Consider the following 12,122-nt stretch of genomic DNA (forward strand, 5'->3'; position numbering starts at 1 on the left):
TAACAAGGAGCCATTTCCATTTCCCAGCATCCACATCGCAGCTCTCAAATATCTGCAAATCCATTTTCTGAAGCCAACTTCTGACCTCCAGAAGACACATATAATATTCCATGGTGTACAGACAAAAATTGTTTGGTTTCCTTTGTTTTCTTCCTTTGTCTCTTTTCTTTCTTTTTTTTCTTTTTGTTTTGTTTTGTTTTGTTTTGTTTTGTTTTGATCAGGGTTTCTCTGTGTAACCTCTGCAGACCAGGCTAGACTCAAACTCTCAGAGATCTGTCCACATTTGCCTCCTCCAATGCTGGAATTGAAGGCACGGGCCATCATGTCCAGCTTAAAGGTGTTAAAAAAGAAATAGTTTAAACATTTCATAAATCCGTTTTTGAATTTTTATGTAATTTATTATGTTGTATTTTATGTGCATTGGTGTTTTGCCTGTGTGTATGTTTGTGTGAAAGTGTTGGATCCCCTGGAACTGAATCACAGACATTTTTAGGCTGTCATGTTTGTGCTGGAAACTGAACCTGGGTCCTCTGGAAGAGCAGAGTGCTGAGCCAACTCTTCAACCTATAATATGTAAATATTGTGTACTATGTAAAAATTGTCTAGGGATGATGCCACCAAGGATTGGAGCCAGACAGGGAGAAGATTCATAGTACAAGAGGAGGAAAAAGGCTGGAGAGATGGCTCAGCAATTAAGAGCACTGAATGCTCTTGCAGAGAACCCAAGTTCTATTCATCGTACCCACATGGCAGCTCACAACCCTCTGTGACTCCCATTCTAGGAGATCTGACATTCTCACACAGACATGCATGCAGTCAAAACACCAATGTATACAAAATAAAAATAAATAACTTCTTTAAATTAGGAAAAAGAGTAAGAAACTGGAACATCTGTAGTTTGAGTCTAGCCTGGGTTATAGATTGAAATTATTTCATCTAGCCAAGTATATACACACCATGCTGAGGTTCAATAACAGAGAATCAATATCCAGCCTTGAGACTTGAGGTAGTACAAGTCTAGAAATTTTGAAGGTGGGAGCCGGAGTACCCTGGAGTGAAAGAGAGCAAGAAACATGGAGAAGGCCAGTGACTCGTTAACTTCATCTTTTCAAAAGTTTGTTTCAGGTAAAGAAGATCCTAGACCAGGTGTGGTGGTACGGGCTTTTAATCCCAAACTATGAAGGTAAAGTAGTGTGTAGAAGGAAATAGCCATGTTTAAAAATGAAGTCTAAGTGTCAAAATGAGGTGATGAATCAGAGAAGAATTTGACACAATAGAATATTCCCAACTCTCATGAGGAGAAAAAAGAGCATCTCCTCAAGGGAGCAGCACAGAGAATGAGGGAGAGGAAGCAGTTTTACTGGGAAAGATTCACAGAGAAATGTTAAAGAGACATCAACCTGGATACAGGTGATAACAGAACCAGCCAGAGAAGGAGAAGGATTAGAAGAGATTGTAGAGGCCAAGAGAAAAGCCAGAATGAACAAGTCAGAGGTGGGAGGATTTTGAGCCAGAAAAGCTGAGTTGAACCAGCTAGGAAGGATGAGCTTAGGCAGCAGTAAGTATCTGAGGCTGAAAACATTCTCATCCTAGATTAGATTGTAAAGAGGATAGAAGCTTCCAAGCTGAGCCTAGGTTAGCAGATGGAGACATTAAGCCTTCAACACTACAATGGCATCTGGTGAATAAAAGTTACATTTATAGTAGATAGATATATCATAGGTAGGTAGGTAGGTAAGTAGCTAGATAGATGATAGGTGGGTAGATAGATAGTGTCAGAATCAGGGTTTCTACTACTGCGATGAAACACAATGACCAAAATACCAGTTGGGGAGGAAAGGGTTTATTTGGCTCCTATTTCCAGATCCATAGTCCATCACTGGATGAAGTCAAGACAGAAACTCAAGCAGGGTTAGAACCTAGAGGGGGGAGCTTATGTAGAGGCCATGGAAGAGTGCTGCTTACTCTTCCTCATGGCCTCTTCACCCTACCTTCTCATAGAACCCAGGACCATCACCCCAGGGATGGCACCACCCACAAAGCCTGGGTCCTCACCAGGCAATTGATCACTAATTGAGAAAAAGCATTACAGCTGGATCTCATGAAGGCATTCCCTCAAATGAAGTTCCTTCCACTTTGAGGACTGTAGTTTCTGTCAACATGCAAAAGCACCCAATATACATAGATAGATAGATAGATAGATAGATACATACATACATACATACATACAAACATACAAACATACATACATACATACATACATACGCACATACATACATAGATACATAGATACATAGATAGATAGATAGATAGATAGATGCATACATACATATATATACATACATACATATTTAATAGATGAAAGAAAGATTAAATAGATAGGTAGATAGATTGATAGATATATATATGAAGCATACATAGATATGTACATAGAAAGACAGATAGATAATACATAGAGATAGAACATGCATAGATAAAAAGATTGATACTGAGATAATACATAGATAGAAAGGTACAGACAGACATATATAAGTGGATAAAAGAAAATAGATGAAATGGAAAAGTAGATAGTGATAAATATGTAGATACAAAGATAGTGCATACTTAGGTACATAGATAAATGATACAATAGATAGAGAGAACATTCTTTGATAAATACATACATACATATCTACATACATACATAGAGAGACAGATAGAGATGATGGATATAGATAGAGAAATAGAGAGCGAGAGAGACATGCAGACATAGAGACACAGAGACATAGAGACATTAGATAAATAAAGAGATACATATATATAGATAGATAGATACATAAATAGACAGACGATTCATACATACATATATACATAAATAAAGATAGATAGATAGATAGATCAATAGAAAGATAGATCGATAGAAACATAGATAGATAGATAGATACATAGATAGATAGATACATAGATAGATAGATACATAGATACATAGATACATAGATAGATAGATAGATAGATAGATAGATAGATAGATAGATAGATAGACAAATAAAAGATAGACATAATAAATGTGAGGGAAAAACATTTGAGATCCAAATATTAGGCTGTGATTGTGTCTCTCTGGGTATAAGACTTTTTGTTCAATCCTATTGAGTGAGCCTTTACTTGGGAGGCATGAATAAAATTCCTCCCACCCCAGAGAGTGCCGACAAAACACTACAGCTATGATTCCAACCTTGAATTAGCAATCAGGCTTGTTAAATCCCTGGGTGTATTGGGCCTAAGCGGGCAGATAGTCCAGTTGGCAGAAAGCCTCAACTCAGCATAATAACTTCCTGCCACTCAAATTTCAACTTATGTGACAAAGGCCATGAACAAGAGTAACTAGAGAGGAGCTGGTTTGTTTTACCTCACAGCTTTTAAGTCCACTGAAGGAAGTCAAGGTAGGAACTGCCTAGAGGCAGATACTGATAGAAAAGCCTCAAAGGAATATTGATTACTCGCTTGCTCCTCAGGATATCCTTAGCCTGCTTTCTGATACAGCATCCACGACCACAGGCTCATGGGTAGCCTCACCCACAATGGCCTGGGCCCTAGCATATCAACCACCAATTAAGAAAATGCACCACAGGCTTGCACACAGGACAACGGGGAAGGGCATATTCTTGATTGAGTTTCCCTCTTCTCAAATGAGCCTAGCCTGTGTCAAATTGCAATAAAACTACCTAGTACAATTGACCCCCTGTGGAGTCCACAGACAACATTTACTGTTAAACCATAACTTTTCTTTCTTGTTTATTCCCTAGACCTCATATTAATATTAAAAGGAATATCACAATATAAAACATTGCAGCTTTCAAAACTACCAGTCTTTACAATTCTAAGAATATAAACGTTCATTTTTCTTCAATTTTTATTAATTTCTTTCTTGTTTTACAGCTTTTACTCCATCACTGAGCAGGAATAAGATGAAGTCAAAAGAGACTAGAATGAAAGTTCTGAGGGACTCTGGCTCCACATGAAGAGGAAGTTTCTTGAATTTTCAAAGTAGGTTTTCAGACTAACTAACTAGGATTATTTTGAATTTCTGCTCTATCATCTCTACCGGCAGACTGGGGGGCATAACTTTTATGTATTCTTATACCCTGTTTAATGGGGTTCACAGATTCAAATAATGGATAGGTAAGCACTCTATCAGGTGAAGTATATCCAGACATGTTTGGGAGGGACTCAGGATATTATTATTGCTTGGTCAAATATAAGCACTCACTATCTGAAAGGAAAAAATAAAAATAGAACACTCACAAAAAACACTTAAAACCTACCGCTTTAAAGATGATACCAAATGGGTAGGATTTTATGTCAGATAGGCACCTATTTACTTTGATTCTGTATCTACACATGCTTTCTATATTGAGGATCTTATAGCTGGAGAAATGACTCATCCCTTAAGAGCAGTGGATGCTCTTCCAGAGCATCGTGGCTCAGAACCATCATAATGGGAACTGATGCCCTCTTCATTCAGGTAGGCATGCATGCAAATAGAGCACTCACATACATAAAATACATACAAAACTAAATTGTCAACATTGACATATAAATGATATTCTTTCACATCATCCATGGTGCAGGAGCTCAGACCCTGGAGCCAAGGGAAAAGTAGACTATTGCTCACCCCACACACTTGAAAAGTCCACATACTCTCTTCATTCTCAGTGCCAGAATTAATGTCAGAGACACATACCAGTGAGGCAAACAACCTGCTCCTGAACAACATCTCTGGTTTAATTAATTAGTTCCTTTTTTATTTCCTTGTGAAACTGGGTTTTTATATCAAAAGTTTTAAAAATTCAGTGTCTATATATATGTATTGTGTAGATTTGTGCATATGAAAGAATGGACACACACAGGCCAGGAGAAATGGGCCAATGACCTGAAGCCTGAGACTCATTTGAGAACCACCTGATATGAGTACTGAAAGCAAAGTTTGTTCTTCTGAAAATGCAAGCTGTGCTCTTGAGCTGTCAATCATTGCTCCAGTCTATGGGTTTTGTCTTTCCTTTTTAGGAGACAGTATCTTACTCTGTACTCTATGTTTGTCTCTATGTGGCCCAACCTGGTGGAAAAATTTATTCACATTCCCCAGTGTCGGGAAAGTTGGCAATACTGTCATCAACCTGTTCATGTTTACTTCTGTCCAGAGAGCACCTGTTGAGAATTCCTCAAATTTAGATTCTTTATGGAATTTAGACAACAACAATTACAGTTGTACAAAGAACCCATATTCTATGGGTTCAATAAATATTCCAATGAAGAACAAAACAATAATAAATCATGTTGCTATTTTGCTATACAGAAAAGGGGGCATATACTGGCTAGGCCTAGGAAGATTTTTTTTTTCTTAAATATGTTCATACAGAGACAACTGAAGATGTAAATTACAGTTATTTTGTAAAGTAAATGTTTTCTTCAGAAGAGAGAATTACATATTATTGAAAACCTTTAATGCTATGGCTATTTCAAGGAGTTTGTGAATCCAAAGGAATACTACCCTATACACATGTGGCTAGCAAGCTGGATAGAGAGGTTTATGGTGGTACTCTCACCCAGACAAAAAGATCAAGAATTCACTGCTGGGTTACAGTACATTTTTATTTATTGTTTTCAATAAAAATAAAAACTTTTTTCGTGAGACAATTTTCTCTGGGTAGCTGTGTCTCTCCTGGACTTACTTTATAGACCAGCTTGTCTTCAAACTCAGAGATCCACCTGCCTCTGTCTCCCTGAGTGCTGGGATTGCAAGTGTGTGACACCATGCATGTCAGGAAACATGATTTTTAAGAGAAAAAAATTATAAACCCTGTTCAATTTCCCCTGTGTTGTCTTCTCCTTCCCTTCAGTCACCTCCCATGGGCCCATGGTGTCTAGTGGCCTGAGTGTACTTGATATTGTCTGTGATTCATTAAAACCTTAGTCATAAGATGTGTACTATGTTGCTCACTTTAGTTTCAAATTTTTGTACACATAAATGGCTACACAAGAAGGTTGTAACTAACACACAGACAAGACAGGAATGAAGGACATATCACCAAAATTTTAGTTTTATTGATGACCTGGACATTTGCCTCACTCATTAAATAGTGGTGTTTTTCTACTGGGATCGAGAAATCACTGATCCCTCCTGACACTGAACCTGGCAATGAGGATGATAACTGAAAAAGACCCCAGAGGGAGAGGATCCAGGTTTACAGCTGCAGGATAAAGCCACTGGTTATCCTTTCCTGACAGAAGCCACTTATAAATGTAAAGTGGTCTTTCTCACTCCACTAGATCCTCTGTTCCCACAATTGCATTGATTTCCATGTCAAATTCAGCCTGCAAAATCCACCTCAATATACATCATTTCGTTTCCAAAAATATGAAGAGTGTCTGAAGCTCTGAGTCCCCAGCATGAGAGTTGGGCCCCAAGCCTTTCATTTCTTCCAATCCAGAAGACTTTTTTCCCTATTTACTGTCACCTCTGCTGGCAATGACAGAGTCTGAATCCTTGGTCATAGACACAGGGCTCTTCACATCTAGGGCAAGTATTTGTAGCAAAGGAGATGTACTTGGGCTGTCTTATGGCCCTGAGCCTGTCTATTTGCTCTGCACAGAGTTGGACAAATCTCTCTGTGGAGACATAACTGAACTCATCATAGCACTCGAGAGGGGCAGGGTACTGTTCCACATTCATCTTGCTCAAGTTGGCTGTGTGCTGCAAAAGGTTCCTCAGGATGTGCATGTAGAAGTCATTGCCATAGAAACTGACATTGGCCAGCTGAGAGCACTTGCTGAGGGCAGGTATGAGCACAGTGAGCTGAGAGTCATCCATCCTACAGAGCCTCAAGCCCAAGGACTGCAAAGTGTCTGCCACATTCTCTAGGAGGACTCAGAGAGGCATAAGGTCCAAAGCCTTTAAGCCCACATAGTTCATGCCAGATGTTTCAGCTGAAAGAGCTTTGGGCACCTGGAGAAGTAATTCAGGTCTGAGTGTGAAATGTTACAGTAGGTGATGGACAGTGTCTCTAACGGGGTCATCAGGCGCCTAGGGTTAGACCAGGAAATTAATTCTGGAAAATGGTGTTGGAGAATATAGGTGGTATTTACACAGAGATAGAAGGAACCTGGTGCCCAAGTTCAGTTTGACCAAATAGCAAGGATATTCTCTAAGATGCTTCCTATTGGAATCAGTTTAGTCAAGACAATCTCACACTTCATCTCCTGGCCTCATTCTCAAGCAGAAATCCCGTACAGCCCATAGCCCAGAAAGCACACATAAGAAATTCCAAACGACAAGCATGGGAGATCTTTCCATTTTCTGCTATCTTCTTCCATTTCTTTCTTCAGAGACTTGAAGTTTCTTCATACAAGTCTTCCACTTACTTGGTTAGTTACACCAAGACATTTTATGATTTTGGGGGCAATTGTGACAACTGTTTTCCTAATTTCTCTCTCAGACTCTTTGCCTTTTTTATAGCGGGGGACTACTGATTTTTTTAGTTAATTTTGTATACAGCCACTTTGATGATGGTGATTGTCAGCTCTAGGTTTTGCCTGGAAGATTTTTGGGGTCACTCATGTATACTATGCTATCATCTGTGAATAGATTCAATGCAATTCCTATCAAAACACCAACACAATACTTACAGACCTTGAAAGAATAATTCTCAACAAAACAAAAAACCCAGAATAGCTAAAATAATCCTGTACAATAAAAGATCATGTGTAGCTAGTTCTGTCCCTGTTTTCAGGCTGTACTATAGAGCAACAGTAATAAAAACTGCATGGCAAAGGCATAGAAACAGACTATGGTGTCAGTAAATCGAATAGAGATGCATAAAAACCCACACACCTATAGACACTTGAGTTTTGACAATGAAAAAAATCATACAATGGAAAAAAAGACAACACCCTGAACAAATGCTGCTGGTCTTACTGGATGTCTACATGTAGAAAAATGGAAATAGGTCCACATTTATCACCCTGAACAAAACACAAGTCTACGTAGATCAAAGACCTCAGCATGAAACCAGACATACTACATCTATTAGAAGAAAAATTGGGAAAGAGCTTTAAACTCAATGACACAGGAGATAACTTCCTGAACAAAATACCAACAGCTCAGGCTATAAGATTAACAATCAATAAATGGGATACCATGAAACTGAAAAGTTCTGTAAGGCAAAGGACACTGTCAACAGAACAAAATGGTAACTTACAGAATGAGAAACAATCTTCACCAACCCTACATCTCACAGATGACCAATATCTAGAATATATAAAGAACTTATGAAGTTAAGCACCAAGAAATGAAACAATTAAAAATGGAGTACAGAGCTGAACAGAATTCTCAACAGAGAAATACTGAATGGCAGAGAAACATTTAAAGAAATGCAAATCAAAATGACTCTGAGATTCTATCTCATAGACATCAGAATGGCTAAGATCAAAAACTCAAGTAACAGCACATGCTGGAGAGGAAGTGGAGAATGGAGAACCCCTCTCAATTGCTGGTGGGAGCACAAACATGTACAACCACTTTGGAAAACAATCTGGCACTTTCTTAGAAAAGTGTAAGTAGCCCTTCCTCAAGAACCAGTTATACCACTCTTGGGCATATACCTGAGAAATGGAAATAGGTCCATTTGGAAAAATGGAAATAGTTCCAAATGGAAATAGGTCCACCACACAAGGGTGTTTGCTCAACTATGTTTATGTTTGTGTTTGTGCTTATGTTTATGTTTATAGCAGCTTTATTTGTAATAGACAGAATCTGCAAACAACCTAGATGTCCCTCAACAAAAGAATGGATACAGAAATTGTAAAATTTGCAGGCAAGTGGATGCAACTGGAAAAGATCATCTTGACAGAAGTAACCCAGAAGAAGAAAAACACACAAGGTATATACTCACTCATAAGCAGATATTAGCTATGTATTACAAATAAACATACTAAAATCTACAGACCTGAAGAAGCTAAACAAGGAGGAACCTAGTGAGGATGCTTAAATCTCACTCAGAAGGGCAAAAGGATGGAGACTAGAAGCAGCTGAAGAAAGGAAACAGGATGGGAACCTATATAGATGTCCTCTAAAACACTCCACTCACCATGGGATCAAAGCATATGCAGAGACAGAGACCCACAATTTGGGCAGACAGCAGGGAGTCTTATGGAAGAAGGTGGGAATAGAAGGACTCAGCGGGGACAGGAACCCCACAAGGAGAACAACAAAGCCCAAAAATTAAGGTGCAGGGGGGCCTCCATAGATTGATGCACCAGCCAAGGACCATTCAAGAAGACCTAGATCCCCTGCTGAGATGTAGCCTATAGACAGATCAGTCTCCAAGTGAGTCCACTAAGAAGGAGAGCAGGGGCTGCCACTGACCAGAACTTGGTTGCCTGTTCTTTGAGCTCTTCTCCCAGGCAGGGTGGCTTTACCAAGCCACAGGGGAAGAGGATACAGGCATTCCTGATGAGACTTGATAGGCTAAGGTCAGATGGCAGTGGTGTAGGAGTCCCCCTTTTCAGGGTGCTAGAGAAAGGGGATGGTAAGGAACTACGAGGGAGGTTAAGACTAGGGGAGATGAGAAAGAGAACTGCAATCAGGATACAAAATGAATAAATTGTATATGATAACAACAACAACAATACTAATAAAGGGAAAAGAAAAGAAGTTCCAGCCCATGAAAGTCCTGGCAGGCTCTAGGGACACTTCCTGTGTTCTCACTGGACTCTAGATTCCATCAATGCCTTGCAAGTCACTATTGCTGTCATTTAAAACCCACACTATCCCCATTGTCCCTTGCACTCTACTTGGGCTCAAAACACTTCACCCATAGCAAATTTGGGGTAGACTGAGTCTACTAACAGATCTGAGCACAGAGCTCACCTCCAAATTGTGCTGCTGAGTCTTCTGAATCCAGTGAGGACTGCATTCTGCCCTTACTGTTCCCTTTCCATTGGATTGGGTGGACATAATTTGTAGAAGAATTACAACCCATTCTTACTAGATCTGACCTGCAGTCCTCTGATTAAAGAGTGGGAATTTGACAATTTGATTCATTACACATGGAAACAACGCATAACCTTCGTATTCTAATGAGGCCTAAATATGGCACTCAGTGACTGGCAGGTCTCATGAACCACTAATCTTTAAAATTAAAGAAAGGTCTGCCCTGGCAGCTGACACAGCCCTCACCCTTACTTACCCAAGAACCTGATCCAGGCAGTCTCTGAGAAAGTAGATGCCATTCATGGAGAGATGTTGGAGACAGCTGAGTTTGTAAAACTGAGAAATGAACTTCCTGACACACTTCTCCTCTCTGTCTCTTGCCCTGTTGCCAATCATGAAGACATCCTTGATGATGTGTGCCAGGATGAGTTTGTGAAGATTTCTCATCTGGCCCAGGCAGGGAGCAAGTTGTGACAGATTTAACACATCCCAGCTGATCATGATCAGTTCCAAATCCTTGATGTGCTCCGGATGGAATATATTGAAACTTCCTTGGATAACATGCGAAGGCATAACCCAGATCTTTATCTCCATACAGCAGAACTGGACAGAGCCCTTTCTCAGCAGGGCCCAGTTCAATAAGAATGTTTGTTCTTCATCTATACACGGACTGAACAAAGGTCAGCTACCACCTTAAGGCACCGCCTCTTTGCATATCTGGGAAGGATCTTCACTACTTGATGCTCATCTGGGTTCTCTTGTGAGCAGTTACCATCCTCTGCACTAGCCCATATGCTCCAGAATTCACGGTGCTTCTTCCTCAAGTCAAGAACCTGAAGTTTTCCCCTCCTGTGGGGAAACCATATGAAGTGTCAGCTACATGGCAAAACCCAACATGACTCAGCATTTCCTCCACATCTCTAAACTCAGTTCTAACACCTGCTGAGGTGTTATTTTTTTTTCAGCAGTCCCAGTCCAGCCTGCATTAACTTTCCCTGAGCTGCATAGGTAGCCCTAATAACTTTCCTTCCTCTACGTGACTCTCTATTTCTCCTTAGTCCCATTACTAGTGGTTGTGGGACTGCAGGGAAGGCTCATTTCACAGTGTACATACATCTTTAACAAGCTCTGGCAACAGGCAACCTTCCTTATGATAAGCAAAGAAGAGCTTCCAAGGGCCCTGCATTCCTATCTGATTATCCATGAAGAAGCCATTTTACCAGACCCCACAATTTCTTCTGTCTTCACAGTGGGCTCCATTCTACAGTACTTGCTTATTTCTTACCTGGAATAAAACTTTCTTTGCAGTTGCATGTCTACTCCTGCTAGAACTGCCTGGAAGGTTTCCAAGTCAGGGGGCTTCATCAATGCCCCCACAGGGAGACAGGGGAAAGGCCAGGCTGCCACCATTGCCTTCACAGTTGTAGTGTGTCAGTCAGTGAAGGCCTCCTTGAACAGTGCTGGCAAGAACTCCATGGGTAGTTTGTCCATAGCTGACATGTCCAAGGTCTTATCTCTCAGCAGAGCCTGCCTTGCCAGCTTCAAGTGTGTGGGTGGAGTCTGAGCACCCATCCTGGAAGGTCTTCAGTGAGAAGGATCCTGGGGAGGCATTTAGGTCAGAATACATTGTCAACATCAAGTTTTCAAAACCCCCTCACCATCAGAGGAACCACTCAAAGACAGGCAAAGTTAATGATCTGGCAATGGTAGAGACAAGCTTAAGCCACTGTCCTCTCTGGAGGTCTCAAACCAAACTCCTTCACTGACAGCACAAGGAGCCTCTTACAAGTACACCCAAGGTTACACATTTCCCAGTGTTCCTCCATCCAACCCTTACCAATGCCCCACTCAATCCCATTCCATCTGGGCAGGGGTCCCCAGCAGTAAAAAAGCTGTGTGCCATCTTTGTGTGCCAACCAGACATTGATCATGTCACAAGTCCTGAAACAACAAAGCATGGGATGTTTACACACCCATCCTACCCATAATTTTTTCTAAAACATAAAAACTGCCTGTGAAAATTGAGATGATCCTGGAAATGGGGTTGTTTCCCCATTCTGTATTAGTTAAAGTTATGTAAAAAAAAAACCACCTGAATTTAAATCCAATCAGGTTATTCATTAGCTTCATTTGAAGAGTAAGGAATGAAAAATAC

At 40.3% G+C, this 12,122-nt stretch overlaps 1 pseudogene; it reads right to left on the reverse strand.

Moving 5' to 3' along the window:
• Nucleotides 1-6,490: 6,490 nt before the first annotated feature.
• On the reverse strand, nt 6,491-11,539 carry LOC132652907 (PRAME family member 12-like; annotated as a pseudogene).
• Between the last annotated feature and the right edge of the window lie 583 nt (nt 11,540-12,122).

The sequence above is a fragment of the Meriones unguiculatus genome, chromosome 3, assembly GCF_030254825.1.
Source record: "Meriones unguiculatus strain TT.TT164.6M chromosome 3, Bangor_MerUng_6.1, whole genome shotgun sequence".
Lineage (NCBI taxonomy): Eukaryota > Metazoa > Chordata > Mammalia > Rodentia > Muridae > Meriones > Meriones unguiculatus.